Genomic DNA, 17,154 nt, shown 5'->3' on the forward strand with positions numbered 1-17,154 from the left:
CAAAGTCAAGTATCCCATACGCTTTCTTATAAACTTGCCATATTCTGTGAATATGCACACCCAGCTCCTCTGTAATTGCATCCCCTCCGCCTCAAAATAATATAATTTACATCATAGTGCCCCTCTCCATATTGTTCCTCACAAAGTGCATCACTTCACACTTATCCGCATTAGATTGCATCTGCCATGTGACTGCACATTTTACCAGTCTGACTATGTCCTCCAGAAGTATTCTGCTAATTTTCCTCACTATTCACTCCATTGCAAAGTTTACACATCGTGTTGTTGTAATCTGGAATGCACTGCAAGAAGGGGTGGAGGATGGAGAGTCAATTGTGACTATAAAAATGGAATTGGAAAATAATGGAAGAGAAAAAAATTTCAGGGCTATTATGAAAGAGCTGGAGAGTGGGACTAATTGGATAGCCGAAAAATAGCCGACATCGCCATGATGGGCTGAATTGCCTCCTCCGGTGTTGTGAGATTCAACGAAAGTTGAGGTGTAAAAATCCCTGTTAACAGAAGATGGAATCTTTGCCGAAAACGTTCTCGCTCACCCCATAGGATTTTTGGAATCATAGATGCAGAGAATGGTTGAATCACGGAAGGAGGCCATTCGGCACGTCGAGTCGGTGCCGGCACCCTGCAACAACAATCCAGCTAGAACCACCCCTCCGCCCTATCCCGGTAGCACAGATTTTTTCCCCTTCAAGTGCTTATCCAATTCTCTTTTGAAAGCCACGATTGAATCTGCATGCACCACCCCCTCAGGGGGGTGATCATTCGTGATCACAACCACTCGCTTTGTAAAAAAGTCAGGAGGGGAGAGAGATGGAGAAAGAGGGTGAGGAAGAGACAGAAAGAGAAAGACAAACACACACACGCACACAGCGAGTCAGAGGGAAAGAGATACAGAGAGAGAGACAGAGAGATGAGGAGGCAGAGAGACAGAGAGAGAGGCAGATTGAGCGAGGTAGAGGGAGAGAAAAAGAGAGACCGAGAGATTGAAAGACAGAGAGAGACAGAACGTAGAGGGAGAGAACGAGAGGGAAAGGAACTGAGAGAGAAGGACACACACGCACAGAGTGACAGAGACAGAGAGTCACAGAGAAAGAGAGTGATAGAGGGGCGAGACGGAGAGAGAGACGAAGAGTGATGGAGAGAGAGACACAGAGAGTTAGATGGAGAGACACAGGGAGAGAGAGAGAGAGATAGATAGAGAGACAGAGATAGAGAGACAGAGACAGACATAGAGTCTCATAGATGGACAGAGACATACAAAGAGACATAGTCAGAAACAGGGGGAGAGAGAGAGAGACAATGAGAGAGACAGAGAGAGAGAGACAATGAAAGAGACAGAGAGAGAGAGACAGGGAGACAGGGAGAGTCAGAGAGAGAAAGGGAGAGAGACACAAAGAGAGACGGACAGAGATACAGTGAGGCAGAGAGGAAACAAATCTGTAATGATTAACAGAAACAAAAAGAGAGAGTGAGCGTAAGGCAGACAGAGAGACAGCGAACGAGAGACAGAGAGAGACCAAGGGAAGAGGAAGATAGCGAGAGATAAGAGATAGAGAGCAAGAGACAGAGCAGAGAGGGGAGCAGAAGGGGAGTCAGTGAGAGAGCGAAAGACAAGAGGGAGAGACAGAGAGAGACACAGAGTGAGAGGGGGACAGAGAGAGAGGGAGATGGGGAGAAAGTCAGAGCGAAAGGGAGAGAGAGGGGAGATAGAGACAGAGAGAGAAACAGAGAGAGATTCACGGACAGAGAGAAAGAGAGAGACAGAGAGAGGCACAGCGAGAGAGACACACAAAGAGAGACAGAGAGAGTGTGACAGAGTCAGAGGGAAAAAAGGAGAGAGAGAGGCAGAGTGAGACAGAGAAAGACAGAGGAAACAACACTGAAATAATCAACAGAAACAAAAAAGAGGGGGAGAGGAAGACACTGAGAGAGTGAGAGGGAGAGCAGAGAGGGGGCAGAGTGGAGACACTGAGAAAGAGAAAGACAAGAGGGAGACAGAGTGATATATAGAGCGAGAATGAAAGAGAGAGTAGAGTTAGAGAGAATAAAGACGGGGAGAGAGAGAGAGAGAGAGAGTGGTCGGAGAGAGACAAAGCAGACTAGAAAGACAGAGAGACAGAGAGGGACAGGGAAATTGTGGAGGCGGAGGCAAGATTGAGAAAGTAAAATAAAAACAGAGAAAGACAGGGAGAGAGAGAAATCGTAAGAGAGATAGAGAGAGTGGATAGAGAGGAAAAGTCACTGAAAAGAGGGAGAAAGAGAGAGACAAGGTGGAGGGACAGAGGGATCGTGAGAGAATGAGAGATAGAGATAAGAGAGAGAGAGACACAGAAGAAGAAAAGAGACGGAGATAAGAGGGTGTTAGAGAGATAGAGAGGAAAAAAGAGATAGAAAAACAAAGATGGAGGGAAGAGAAAGGAAGGGAGAGAGACAGGGCAGAGAAAAAGGGACAATGCAAGTGAAACAGGGTGAGAGAGATGAAAAGACAAAGAGAGACAGACAGGGAGATAGAAATAAGATGGAGAGAGACAGCGGGAAAAGCAAAAGTGCAACCCATCTGATGAATTCGTAGCTAATGTCTCCATATTCATATCTCTTCGACCTCACAGTGAAAAATTAGCAATTTTATTTTACTTTTGGTTCAGTGGATAACCTGCGGATGCCGAGACAATTGACAATGTAGCTTTCGAGCAATACATTCTGCAAAGTTTTACTTGATAATACAAGTCGTTCATTCAAAACGCATGTGGGAAAGAGAGTCTAATATTGATGACTTGAAATAGTTACTGCTCAACTTGACATTGCTGTACATCGGATTAGAAAACGAGATTGGATGAACAGAAGTGGCCTGAAAGGCTGGGTGGTCTGCTGTGCGTGGCTGCGATTTATACATTGTCTGTACAGTAGTATTCGTGGTTCCCTGTTGTTTGAAGGGTATAATGTTGGCTTCGGGCGGTTTAACTGGTTGTGTATGTGAGCGGTCCCGGGTTCAAATCCCAATTAATTACGGCTGTACCCCTACTTGCAGTGAAAATTGACTCAATTCCTGATCCTGTTTCAGAGGACAGAATGCTGAGGTTTCGTCAACGCTACGCACGTGGAGAAAAGAAAATATCCCCATTCACGCGATGTCATGAACGCAGATGAAAATGCTCCTGCATTGGGCGGTAATCAAACCCCAGCTTCCTGTGCGGCAGGCAAAAATTCGACAACGATAACACCAATGTCCGAACGGCAGTTGTCTGCTTGGAAACTTGTCTGAAAGAACAGGCAGTCTCACAGGCCGCAAATGACACTGTTTGCTGGGCACACTAATGGTGGGCGGCTCCAGTGGCGCAATCGGTTAGCGCGCGGTATTTATATAACAGTATCAGATTCGAGGAAATGCCGAGGTTGTGAGTTCGAACTTCACATGGAGCAGTTTTACCTTTTGCTTCTGAACATTTCCACCGGAGCTGGTATGTTTCATGAAGCATCTCCTTCTTCGTGTTTTCATGTGGGCACTTGGGGTCCTCTGGCCGGCCGTATCGCAATAGCAGGTGTGAGTTTATTTGTAAATAGGCGGGAGAGGGGGCGATTGGCGACAGCATGAAATGGGAAAGGAGGCGGCACGAGATCTTTCAATCTAAAGAACCGAACACACAATTCTTCTTTTCGTGAAACAGACATTTTTCTGTTTGAAGTGTCGTGCAGAAAAATTCGGATTTATTTGCTCGAATAAATTAAATACTTTTCATCCCCCACCCTCTCCTTGCAAACACTTCCAGCATTATCTCCGTGGGCGGTCGAATGCAGAGACATTCAGCGCCACAAATCAATCCGTGCTGCCTCTTACCGAAACTCGGGAACAATGTGAACCATTTCAGCCTCTCAGATGCCGATGTCGCCAATTTCATCTTGTGCTGCAAGAACCCCTGGTCATTTCACAGTCACTGAATTTCGCTTCACTTTCGCCAAAGTTTACTCCAAGAGAGAACAACGAAATATAAAGGAAAAGTGAGCGTTTCGTCATTGGCAAAATAGCTGCTTTCATTCCTTCCACCGTTGATCTTCCTTCAGGCTTTGAACCTTCTGCAATCTGCAATTTTTTCACATGACCAGGGACGAGAAACAAGTTGAATGTGAAAGTGGGAGCAACAAACTGGATCAAGCGGATAGGCGGGGCGGGATATTGCAAAACAAACAGCCAAGCCACCAGGAGCGGGTCAGCTGTTACACAAGAACATAAGGAATAGTTGCAGGAGTCGGACTTACGGCCCCTCGAGCCTGCTCCGCCATTCAATAAGATCAGGGCTGAGCTTCGACCTCGAATCCACCTTCCCGCCCGATCCGCTTTTTCATGCACGACACTAAAAACAGAAGAATGTCTATTTGACCAAAAGAAGAATTGTGATTTCGGTTCTTTCGGTTTAAAGACGTCGTGCCGCCTCCTTTCACATTTCATGCTGTCGCCAATCGCCCCTCTCCCGCCTATTAACAAATAAACTCACACCTGCTATTGCAATAAGGCCGGCCAGAGGACCCTAAGTCCTCACATGAGAACACGAAGAAGGAGATGCTTCATGGAACACACCAGCGGTACCTTCAGATCCGGTGGAAATGTTCAGAAGCAAAAGACTCAAACATTCAAGGTGAGGCACGAACTCACAACCGCGGCATTTCTCGAGCCCTGATACTGTTATATCAAATCCCGCGTTAACCGATTTTGCTACTGGAATCACGTCAGAGTAATAATCTCATCAAACACTCTCATTTTCGGTTTGTAAGATTGTCTGTTCTTTCAGGTAGGTTTCCAAGTGGACACATGGCGGCACCTGCCCGCTTGGGCGTTGGTGTTTTATTGGTCGAATTCTTGCCTGCCACACAGGAAGCGGGGGCTCGATGACCGCCCAATGCAGGAGCATTTTCATTCTGCATTCATGACACCGCGTGAATTGCGATAAATTCATATTCAGCTTCAATCTGCACAACATCTTGAGACATTTTCTTTTCTCCAGTTGTGTTGCGTTAACTTAACCTCGGCTTCTCTGCGCAAAGAGTGGGAGACGATTGAAACGCTCTTCTGCAGATAATAGTTGATGGTAGCTCACTTGTGAATGTTAAATCTGAGATTGATCGATTTCTGTGAACCAAGGGAATTAAGGGATATCGGGCTAAGCCGGGTATATGGAGTTAGGTCACAGGTCAACCATGATCTCATTGAATGGTGGAACAGGCTCGACGTGCTAAATGCCACTGCCACTTGCTGCCTCCTGATATGCGCCACCTTCTTCTGCCAAAAAACGGGACGTGTGTCTGGGTGATGTGCCTGTCATGACAAAATAGCTGCCAGTGTGTGTGGCCTGTGAGTTGTGGGTGGGCGGCTTGCAACAGTGGTTACGTGTAAGGGTGAGAGGAAGCCTCTGGTTACAAGAGTTGAATACTGATGGAAAGAGTTTGTTGGTATGTGGGGGATGGTGGATGTATTGCGTGGTTCAGCTCGTTGGAGATGCCACTTGAGAGTTGACCTCACTCACCTTGACGACTCATATCAAAGCATTGAACTTCTTCCTGCAATGTATCCAAGTCTATGATGCTGTAGGACTGGCATTGACTTCGTCCCCCGCTGCCTCCCGCTGTCTTTTGGATATATGTCTGGACGCCTCTTGCCCCCCGACCCCCTCCAACCCTCGGGGATATAGAATGTCCCTCCTTCTGTCCACCTCTTGCACCAAGGTCTCTCAGCACCAGCAGGGAACCTTGGTGCATGCACTCTCCAGGCCTGGTACCAACTCAGATCGGCAGATTGGTGAGATCTGGCATGCAGATTGAAGGATGTGAGATTTAGTTGTGTTCAACCTTTGTTCAGTGTTTAAAGATAACTCATCATGTGTAAACATAGGGATGGAACCTGCATCTGTGTTTTACTTGTGCGATGTCTCATCTCAGTTCAGATTCCGTGCAGACAGTGGACTGTTATTTTCGGCAAATAAGAGGTCCCAGCTGTCTTTGAGAGATCTCGAAGATACAACCTCCCTTTAAGCGATTGTGCTCCCTCTGGTGGTGGAAAGCGCGTGTTGCATTGATTCCAAGTGCAAGGCCGAGAATGGAACGCTGATTGCAGGTGAGTCTTCTGTCCAGCGAATCTTGCGTCCAGCCAGCGCAAGGGTCATTGGGCGAGGAGAAACAGCGCATCACGCTACCCGCGTCCAAAAACCGCCCTTATCCAATTTTCCCCCCAAACATTTCCTTCGTGCGCCAGTCGACTGGATCCGATATGGTACCTGGAACTTGGGGCCACAGGAAGAAAGATTGCATTTTAATATATTGAACAGGGCTCCGGGGAGAACGAATTACCTTTAAAGACGCAGACCAGGTGATTGGATCAGTTCGAGTTTTGACTTTATTAATATTTTCCTTCCTTATTTTTAACTTCTTCAGATTCAAACTGATCAGAAAACTGACAACTGAACTCTCAATGAATGTTCGATAAATCTGTCACTCAAAATAACCAATGTTACAACTAAAGAAATAAACCGGATTGAGACGGTTCATTCACTTCACTGAAACGTCTAATTCCGGTTAAACCGGCGCGGCGGAGTCACAGCAGCTCATCGCTGATCAGCACCTCAACTCCATTTAGCGAAATAGAAACTGGAAATCTCATGTTTCGAGACGAGTTTGCTGATTTCCTGAAAAATGATTATCACTAAAACAGCAAAACATTCCCTGCCCTGATTAAACACACAGCAAGGGGATGTGTCGAATACAGAGCAAGAAACCCGCGATTTTATTGTTACACGGATAGAATCCCGTGCTCAATATTAACATTAACACTGAGCGCCAGGTCTGGATCTGACCCGTTTACCCCGTGGTGCGGGACACCGTCCGCGTTTATATTTCCCCCCAAAAAAATCAGAAACTAATTATCTCACCCAGCAGAATTGGGAATTGTTCACATTTTACAGGACAGGATGAGGCCACTCGGCCCGTCTGGCTTGGACAGTAAATTCTGTTCACAATCTCCGCTCTGTGTCTTTCTCGGTGTACATTTTTAGTTTACTGATTTGATATCCAATTTATGTCCCCTCTCTCTATTTTGCAGACCGGGTGGCAAAGAGATTCGCTTTGGAGGCTAAACATTTTGATCAAAGATTTGAACATTGTTTATTCTGATTGTAGGTTTCTCGGAGACCCAGCGGGAGTTCGGTTGTCAGTTTCCTGATCAGTCGGAAACAGGAGAGCCAACTTGTTACAAGAAAGAAAACAATAAATGAACAACATCAATAAAGTGAAAGGAAGTGAAAGATGCAAACAGAGTCTTAACCACCCTGCCCCGGGTTTAAGATCTTTTGCTGAAACTTTGCAGCAGCGGCCGCGTGGCCTAATGGATAACGCGTCTGACTTCGGTATTAATCGGGGTGTTATCAGAAGATTGCAGGTTTCAGTCTTGCCACGGTCGTTTTTACAATCCTTCTAACGTGTGCCGTTACTGTTTTATCCCCGATCGTTCTTGCAGTGACTGACCTCTTTGAACGGAAATCCGTAAATACCTTTCCTTACAGAAGTTGGCCCGACACATTCAACATTCTCGGTCACGGTGCTCGGGCAGGACATAGTGTAAAAGTGACTTTATTTCTACTGTTTGCATTCAGAAATTGTCGAATAATCCATTCTGCTCTTTACGTGTGGGTCCGAATCCCATCCGTGTCGTAATTGTATTGAACTTTTGTTGCGGCCCTACGTAAGTTTTGGAGAATGAAAATGGGCTTGAATGATATTACTATCAATCCGACACCGGTGTTTTAGGTCTGTGTCCCAGGATTGTTCATATTTTGTTTAAATGGAGAGGGACAATTGGAATTTTACACCTGCTGTAATGGGCTAAAGGTCGAGTAGAGAGGACGGATCGGAGATAGATCTCTCTGTCCTTCCTTGCTGCCTCTGGGGTTTACAGCGAATGAAAGATTAACGGGAAAAGCAAAAGAAAAGGGAGCTGGCCAGAAGCGCTCCGGCGGTATTGGTCTGTGTTCAATCTCCACCATGAATGTTTAGCTCTACCCTAATATCAGTTTGTCCAACGTCCTCACAGAAAGATTCGTTCCCTCCTGTCTAATTGATTGGGGAAAATACAGAATATCAGCGAACAGCTGAATTTTTAAATTTAATGGAAATATAAAGGAGCAGGGGGCACTTTAACCTCACGGAGATGATTCGTTGCAATTGTAAACCCGTGGATGGGAATCTCCGGAACGAATTTAACTCGGCAGTCAACACAGAGAGGCTGGGAAGTGAACCAAGGGGTTCTGCAAGTAACAAATGTGGAGGAGGAAACGGGTGGAAAAATGGGAGCAACAAAACATGGAGACAAACAACATAAGCTGAAGGTACCGCTGGGATTTGAACCCAGGATCCCCTGTTTACAAGACAGGTGCTTTAACCACTGAGCCACAGCGCCACATTTGCGCTGCTCTTTCCCAACGTTATGGCATTGATAACTGTGCCAAGAGACTTTGTTGAGTCTCTTCCTTCAATGCGTCTGCGCAATAACATCGATCTTTTGTTCATCGGTCTCTGCATGAGAAACCATGGATATCAGTCATGACCTTCTCTTCCTTATCCCCTGTCAGTACATCATATATCTAGCCCTATTCATCATGTTGTATTCCCAGACACTCTCCACACTATCTGGTCTGATCCTATTACATTTCTCATCTCTTCCCACGAAATGTTGGTGAGTAATGTCTGTGATACACCAGGTCCTGACCTCCTCCTGTGGGTGACCTCCCACAACGACTGCACAATAGTTTAAAGTGTGTGTGTTTTACATTAGGAAATGTGTACCAGCGCTAATCTACCCAGTGTACGTATTCTCACACAAACGGCAATGTGGCTTCAGAGCATATCGATTTTAGAAAATCTTACTTGATGAGACAAGTTGTACATTCAAAATTTGGTGAAGAGAGGCTGATATTGTTCACTTGAAATAATTAGTGTACAACTCGATGGTGCTGAACATCGGAATAGAAAGCGAGACTGGATGGACAGGAACAGTCTGAAAGGATGGCTGATCGGCTGTGGGTGGTGGCGAAATGTTGCAGTGGCTGTGTGTTTCAATTGCCAGCGATTCGTTGGTCTATGGGTGTAAATCTCGTTTTGGGGCTTTCATTGATTGATAGTTGAGAAATCCGCGTTTCGAATACTTGCTAAACCTCACTATGCTTTTGATCTGAGTCAATAATCATCAAATCGCTTCTCTCAGAGTTGTGGATGGCAGAAGCGCCTTTTTCCCAAGAAAGAAGGCGGTGATGGAAAGAAGGAAGGAAAGCAGGAGAGAGAAACAAAAACGATTGAAAAGGAACAAAGTGTTGCACCTGAGAGAAAGAGAGTGAGAAGGCAGGAGAGAAGCTGAGAGGCTGAAGTTTGTGACTTTTCTCAGTCATTTCTTGCTGCCTCATACTTCATTTGCCGTTATTGTCCAATTGCAAGTGATTGCGGCGCGATTAATGACGTAAATACAGCGAATTCGGCATCACGGTTGACAGCAACGGTGGGCTGAGCGACGAAAACAACTTTTATGGTTTAATCGACTCTTCCGGACGAGCGGCGCAAATGTTCCAAAAATGATGGGCAATTCACCCCATCCCGTATCTCACTTGCTGCAACATTCACCTATCGACAATGGCGCACGCAGTGAATGCATCATTGTTGCTCGAGGTCCCAGCAATTGTAGGATTATAATGAAAGTGAAATCATTCTGGTCCGTCAACATTTCGACCTTGTTCCACTGCGGGTTACAACAGCCTTCTCTGTCCCTGTTCTCTCCACTATTCCCAGTTATTCACACAGAAAATGAGCCTGGTCCAGTCTTTTAACAACTTGGTGAAAGCAAAAATCTGTCTTCTTCACCCGGCGAGAAAAAGCGTCGGAACAGCGAACCAAACCAAATAGTGGCCGAGCACAGGCCTGGAGATCTCAGTGAATCAGCCGTCGGGGACATTAACCTCCCGATCAAGTCAATAAACAGCAGACAGTTGTTTCTATCTCTCTGCCTGGTGCTGAATCCAGATATAAACGGTGGTCCCTGGGGCAATTGGTGAAAGCAGAGGGAAACCGATCAGGGAGAAAACAGTGTCGACGACCGAGACCAGACCGGGATCCCGAGCCACACGGGCTGGATCCAATCACTGAGCAGCTCATCACTTCAACCACCTTCGCGCTTCACCATCGGATCAGTTTCACCAAAACCGCTTCCTGTTTCTGGGTCAAATTCAATCTGATCGAGCGGATCAAAAACAAAAATCGAACTCATATTTCTCCAGTAGCGCAGTCGGCAAGATCTGGTTCCAGATCCTATTCCTGATTCTTCGAACACTAATCCCTGACTCGCCATCACGGGATGCAAAGACAATTCTGATTGAACAGCAAAAACTTACGGTTTTCAATAAAGTCCCGAGGACGAGATTTACTGCAGCGCTCACTGAAACCTCTGTGGGGAGACTGCGTGGGATTTCGAGGAGTCCTCAAAATATTAAGGAACCGGATTTCAGTGAACACTCGGGAATGTGCTCCCAATATTTCTCAGTGACTTCGATGAAGGTTTAGAGAGTTGTATATCCAAGTTTGCAGATGACAGTAAGATCGGAGGCACAGTTACCTGTGTGGATGGGATCAGGACGTTACAAAGGGACAGAGACAGAATAAGTGACTCGTAAAACTGTGTTAAATGGAGTTCAATGTGGGGAGGTGTGAGGTAATTCACTTTGGATCCAATCAATCGGAAAATGTTCTAAATGTCGAGATTTTAGGAACAGTGGAGGAGCAAAGGGATTTGTGTGTCCACGTACACAAATGACGAAAATCTAGTGAACAATACAAAAGCTAATGAGATGTTGGTCTTTATCTTAAGGGGACTGGAATACAAAGAGGAGGAAGTTATGCTTCAGTTGTAAAGAGCCTTGGTCAGACTACATCTAGAGAACTGCGTTCAGTTCTGGGCACCGAGCGTCAGGAAGGATATATTGGCCTTGGAGGGAGTGCAGTATCATTCCTGGTCTTAAATGGTTAAATTATGAGGACAGGTTGTATGCACTTGGATGGTGTTTCCTTCAGTTTGAAAGGTTGATCTGATTGAGGTATTCAGAATAATAAAACGATTCGGATGAGTAGATACAGAGAAGCTATTTCCTCTGGTGGTGGTGGGGTGGGGCGGGGCATAAAATTAGAGCTCGGATTTTCACGGTGAAATCAGGAAGCTCTTTATTCCGTTGCACTTACAGACAACAATGTAGTTTCTTACCTCATACATTCTGCAAAGCCTTACTTGATAATGCATGTCGCACATTGAAAACGATTTTGGTAAAGAAGGCCTGATAGTGTCGGCTTGAAATAGATAGTGTACAAGATGGACTTGGATGGACAGGGCAGAATTTCCAAGTGTGCAGATGAAACGAAACTCGACAATGTGGTAAACAATTTCAAATATATTAACAGACTTCAGGACGATATTGGCAGGCTGATGAAATGGCCAGACACATGGCAAATTAAATTTTACTCAAAGAGGTGTGAAGTGATACATTTTGTTCTGAAGAATGAGGAGAGGCAATATAAATAAATGGTACAATTTTAAATCGGGTGCAGGAACATAGAGATCTGGGGGTTTAGGTTATCAAATCTTTGAAAGTGATAGAAAAAGATGAGACGGCTGTAAAATCAGCAAATGGGATCCTTGGCTTTGGAAATAGAGCCATCGAGTACAAAAAAAAGGAAGTTATGCTGAACTTTTTTAAAAATACTGGTTAGGCCTCAGCTGGAGCATTGTGTTCAATGATTGGCACCACATTCTAGGAAGGTTATCAAGGCTTTCGAGAGGGTGTAGAAGAGATTTGCAAAAAAGGTATCGGTTATGAGGGACTTCAGTTATGTGTGGAGATTGGAGAAGCTGAGATTTTTCTCCTTAGAGCAGAGAAGGTTAAGAGGAGATTTGACAGAATATAAACAATCCAGGGACACAGACTTAAACCACCGGTGTCGGATTGATAATAATAGCATTCAAGCCCATTTTGATTGTGCAAAACTTAAGTAAGGCTGCATCAAAAGTTCAATACAATAAGTACATGGATGGGATTCGGACCCAGACAGAAAGAGCACAATGGATTAGCCGACCATTTCTGAATCCAAACAGTAGAAATAAGGTCACGTTTACTTCATATCATGCCCGTGCACCCAAATCGACAATATTGAAAATGTCGGGTCAACTTCTGTAACCACAGGAATTTAAGGATTTCCGTTCCATCCGACTGTTCGAAACGGTCGGGTGCAAAACAGTGATGGCGCACGGTGGACACAATCTCAACCAGCGAGTAAAACGACCGTGAACCTACAATCGTCTGATAATATCACGATTAATTCTGAAGTTAGACGCCTTATCCATTAGGCCACGCGATCCATCGTGGACTCGTTCTCCAAATGAAATTAAATCCTGGGCAGGGGTGGTTCAGACTCTGCTTGTATCTTTCACTTCCTTTCACTTTATTGCTGTTGTTCATTTATTGTTTTCTCTCTTGCAGCAAATTGCCTTACTGTTTCCGACTCATCCGGAAACTGAGAACTGAACTCCCGCTGGATCTCCGAGAAACCTACAATCAGAATAAACAATTTTCAAATATTTGATCAAAATGTTCAGCCTCCAAAGCGAATCTCTTTCGCACTCTGTCTGCAAAATAGAGAGAGGTGAAATAAAATAAAAGTAAAATCGGTTAACTAAAAATGTACACGGAGAACAACAACGAGTGGAGATTGTGAACAGAATTTGCTATCCAAGACTGACGGGCCGAGTGGCCTCATCCAGTGCTGTAAAATACGAACAATCCCCAATTCTGCTGGGTGTGATTATTATTTTCGTATTTTCTTTTTTTTGGTAAATATAAACGCGGACGGGGTCCCGCACCACGGGGTAAACGGGTCAGATCCAGACCTGGCGCTCAGTGTTAATGTTAATATTGAGCACGGGATTCTATCCGTGTAATAATAAAATCGCGGGTTTCTTGCTACACATTCGACACATCCCCGTGCTGTGTGTTTAATCAGGGCAGGAATGTTTTGCTGGTTTAGTGATCTTCATTTCACAGGAAATTAGCAAACTCGTCTCGAAACATGATTTTTCCAGTGTTTATTTCGTTGAATGGAGTTGAGGTACAGATCAGCGATGAGCTGCTGTGACTCCGCCGCGCCGGTTTAACCGGAATTAGACGTTTCAGTGAAGTGAATGAACCGTCTCAATCCGGTTTATTTCATTATTTATAACATTATTTGTTTTGAGTGACAGGTTGATCGAAAATTCATTGAGACTTCACTTGTCAGTTTTCTGATCAGTTGGAATCTGAAGAAGATGAAAATAAGGAAGGAAAAACATTAAAAAGGTTAAAACTCGGACTCATCCAATCACCTCGTCTCCGTCTTTGAAGGTGATTATTTCTCCCTGGAGGCCTTTTCAACATTTATCCCTTCAGCCACATCACGATAACAAATTATCTGGTCATTGTAACATCACTGTGTTTGGGATCTTGCTGTGCGCATGATGGCTGCATCGTTTCTTACATGTCAGCAGTGACTACACCTCAAAAAGCTCTTCATTGTCTGTAAAGCGCTTTTCGACGTCCGAGGTGGTAAATTGATCGATCTAAATGAAATATTTCTTCCCGCGGCCCCATGTGCCATGTACCATAACGAAATCCTGTCGACTGGTGCAAGCAGAAAACGTTGGGGGAAAAATTGGAAAAGGGCCATTTTTGGGCGTAGGTAGCGTGATGCGCTGTTTCCCCGTGCCCAATTCCCCTTGTGGAGGCAGAACGCAAGATTCGGCTGGCCGAAGACTCACCTGCAATCAGCGTTCCATTCCGGGCCTTGGACGTGGAATCAATTCGCACTTTCCACCACCAGGGGAGCTCAATCTCTTAAAGGGAAGATGTTTCTTCGAAATCTCTCAAGGTCGCTGGTACCTGTTATGTGCTGAAAATATCTATCTACTGTCTGCGCGGAGTCTGAAATGAGATCAGACATCGCACACGTAAAACACAGATGCAGGTTCCATCGTTATATTCACACGCCGATGAGTTATGTTAAAACATTGAATAAAGGTTGTCCAAAACTAAATCTCACATCCTCCAATCTGCACGCCAGATCTCACCAATCTGCCGATCTGAGTTGGTACCAGGCCTAGAAAGTGCATGCAGCAATGTTCTCTGCTAATGTTGAGAGACCTTGGTGCAAGAGTTGGACAGAAGGAGAGACATCCCATATCCCCAGGGGTTGGGTGGTGGGGTGGCATGAGACCTGCAGACATATACCAAAAGACAGGGGGATGCAGCGGGGGTCGAAGTCAATGTCAGTCCCACAGCATCATAGACTTGGATACAGTGCAGGAAGAAGTTCAATGCTTTGATATGAATCGTCAAGGTGAGTGAGGTCAAATCACAAGTGGCATCTCCTACTAACTGCACCACGCAATACACCCACCATTCCCCACATACCAACAAACTCTTTCCATCAGTATTCAACTCTTGTAACCAGAGGCTTCCTCTCACCCTTTCACATGACCACTGTTGCAAGCCGCCCACCCACAACTCACAGGCCACACATACAGGCAGCTCTTTTACCAAGACAGGCACATCACCCAGACACAAGTCCCGTTTTTTGCAGGAGAAGGTAGCGCGCATCAGGAGGCAGCAAGTGGCAGTGGCATTTAGCTCGTCGAGACTGTTCCACCATTCACTGAGATCATGGTGGACCTGTGACCTAACTCCATATACCCGGCTTAGCCATTTATCCCTTAATACCCTTGGTTCACAGAAATCTATCAATCTCAGATTTAGCATTCACAAGTGAGCTACCATCTGCAGAAGAGCGTTTCAAACGTCTCCCACCCTTTGCGTATAGAAGCCGAAGTTAAGTTAACGCAACACACCTGGAGAAAAGAAAATGTCTCAAGATGTTGTGCAGATTGAAGCTGAATATGAATGTATCCCAATTCACGCGGTGTCATGAATGCTGAATGAAAATGCTCCAACATTGGGCGTTAATCGAACCCCCGCTTCCGTTGTGGCAGGCACGAATTCGACCAATAAAACGCCAATGCCCAAGAGGCAGGTGCCGCCATGTTTCGACTTGTAAACCTGCCTGAAAGAACAGACAATCTTACAGGCCGAAAATGAGAGTGTTTGATGAGACTATTACTCTGACGTGTTTCCAGGAGCTCAATTGGTTTGCGTACGGTCTTCACATAACAGTATCAGGCTCGAGATAATGCCGAGGTTGTGAGTTCGCGCCTCACCTGAAATATTTGAGTCTTCTGCTTCTGAACATTTCCACCGGATTTGAAGGTACCGCTGGTGTGTTCCATGAAGCATCTCCTTCTTCTTGTTCTCATGTGGGCACTTACGATCCTCTGGCTGGCCTTATTGCAATAGCAGGTGTGAGTTTATTTGTTAATAGGCGGGAGAGGGGGCGATTGGCGACAGCATGAAATGTGAAAGGAGGCGGCACGAGATCTTTAAATCGAAAGAACCCAACACACAATTCTTCTTTTGGTCAAATAGACATTTTTCTGTTTGAAGTGTCGTGTCGGAAAATGGGGATCGGGCGGGAAGATGGATTCGAGGTCGAAGATCAGCCCTGATCTTATTGAATGGCGGAGCAGGCTCGAGGGGCCGAAAGGCCTACTACTGCACCTATTTCTTATGTTCTTATGACCCGCTCCTGGTGGCTTGGCTGTTTGTTTTGCAATATCCTGCCCCGCCTATCCGCTTGATCCAGTTTGTTGCTCCCACTTTCACATTCAACTTGTTTCTCGTCCCTGGTCACGTGAAAAAATTGCAGTTTGCAGAAGGTTCAAAGCCCGCGGGAAGATCAACGGTGGAAGGAATGAAAGCAGCGATTTTGCTTCGCCACCAATGAGGAAACGCTCACTTTTCCTTTATTTTTCGTTGTTGTCTCTTGGAGTGAACTTTGGGGACAGTGAAGCGAACTTCAGTGACTGTAAAATCACCTGGGTTTCTTGCAGCACGAGATGAAATTGGCGACATCGGCATCTGAGAGGCTGAAATGGTTCACATTGTTCCCGAGTTTCGGTAAGAGGCGGCACGGATTGATTTGTAGCGCTGAATGTCTCTGCATTCTCCCGCCCACAGAGATGATGCTGGAAGTTTCTGCAAGGAGAGGGTGGGGGATTAAAAGTATCTAATTTATTTGAGTAAAGAAATCCGAATTTTCCTATACGACACTTCAAACAGAAGAATGTCTGTTTCACGAAAAGAAGAATTGTGTGTTCGGTTCTTTAGATTTAAAGATCTCGTGCCGCCTCCTTTTCCATTTCATGCTGTCTCTAATCGCCCCCTCTCCTGCCTATTTATAAATAAACTCACACCTCGTATTGCGATACGGCCGGCCAAAGGACCCCAAGTGCCCACATGAAAACACGAAGAAGGAGATGCTTCATGAAACACACCAGCTCCGGTGGAAATGTTCAGAAGCAAAAGGTAAAACTGCTGCAGGTGAGGTTCGAACTCACAACCTCGGCATTTGCTCGAATCTGATACTGTTCTATAAGTACCGCGCGCTAACCGATTGCGCCACTAGAGCCGCCCACGATTCGTGTGCCCAGCAAACAGTGTCATTTGCGGCCTGTGAGTTCTTTCAGACAAGTTTCCAAGCAGACAACTGCCGTTCGGACATTGGTGTTTTCGTTGTCGAATTTTTGCCTGCCGCACAGGAAGCTGGGGTTTGATGACCGCCCAATGCAGGAGCATTTTCATCGGCGTTCATGACATCGCGTGAATTGGGATATTTTCTTTTCTCCACGTGCGTAGCGTGTGACGAAACCTCGGCATTCTGTGATCTGAAACAGGATCAGGAATTGAGTCAATTTTCACTGTGAGTAGGGGTGCAGCCGTATTTGATTGGGATTTGAACCCGGGACCGCTCACATACACAACCAGTTAAACCTCCCGAAGCCAACATTATACCCCTCAAACAACAGGGAACCACGAATACTTCTGTACAGACAATGTCTCAATCGCAGCAACGCACAGCAGACCACCCAGCCTTTCAGGCCACTTCTGTTTATCCAATCTCGTTTTCTAATCCGATGTACAGCAA

General features: G+C 45.5%; 3 non-coding genes across 3 annotated transcripts; 1 reads left to right on the forward strand and 2 right to left on the reverse strand.

Annotated features, from left to right (window-relative positions):
• Positions 1 to 3,345: 3,345 nt before the first annotated feature.
• Positions 3,346 to 3,441, forward strand: trnai-uau (transfer RNA isoleucine (anticodon UAU)). The gene is made up of 2 exons: positions 3,346 to 3,383; positions 3,406 to 3,441. It is a non-coding gene; the product is annotated as a tRNA-Ile (tRNA).
• A 4,944-nt stretch (positions 3,442 to 8,385) lies between these two features.
• Positions 8,386 to 8,458, reverse strand: trnat-ugu (transfer RNA threonine (anticodon UGU)). Its single transcript has one exon. It is a non-coding gene; the product is annotated as a tRNA-Thr (tRNA).
• Positions 8,459 to 16,542: 8,084 nt separating this feature from the next.
• trnai-uau (transfer RNA isoleucine (anticodon UAU)) lies at positions 16,543 to 16,638 on the reverse strand. The gene is made up of 2 exons: positions 16,601 to 16,638; positions 16,543 to 16,578 (listed from the first exon to the last, which is right to left on the reverse strand). It is a non-coding gene; the product is annotated as a tRNA-Ile (tRNA).
• Positions 16,639 to 17,154: the final 516 nt, after the last annotated feature.

The sequence above is a fragment of the Heptranchias perlo genome, unplaced genomic scaffold (assembly GCF_035084215.1).
Source record: "Heptranchias perlo isolate sHepPer1 unplaced genomic scaffold, sHepPer1.hap1 HAP1_SCAFFOLD_54, whole genome shotgun sequence".
In the NCBI taxonomy this organism is placed as follows: Eukaryota; Metazoa; Chordata; class Chondrichthyes; order Hexanchiformes; family Hexanchidae; genus Heptranchias; species Heptranchias perlo.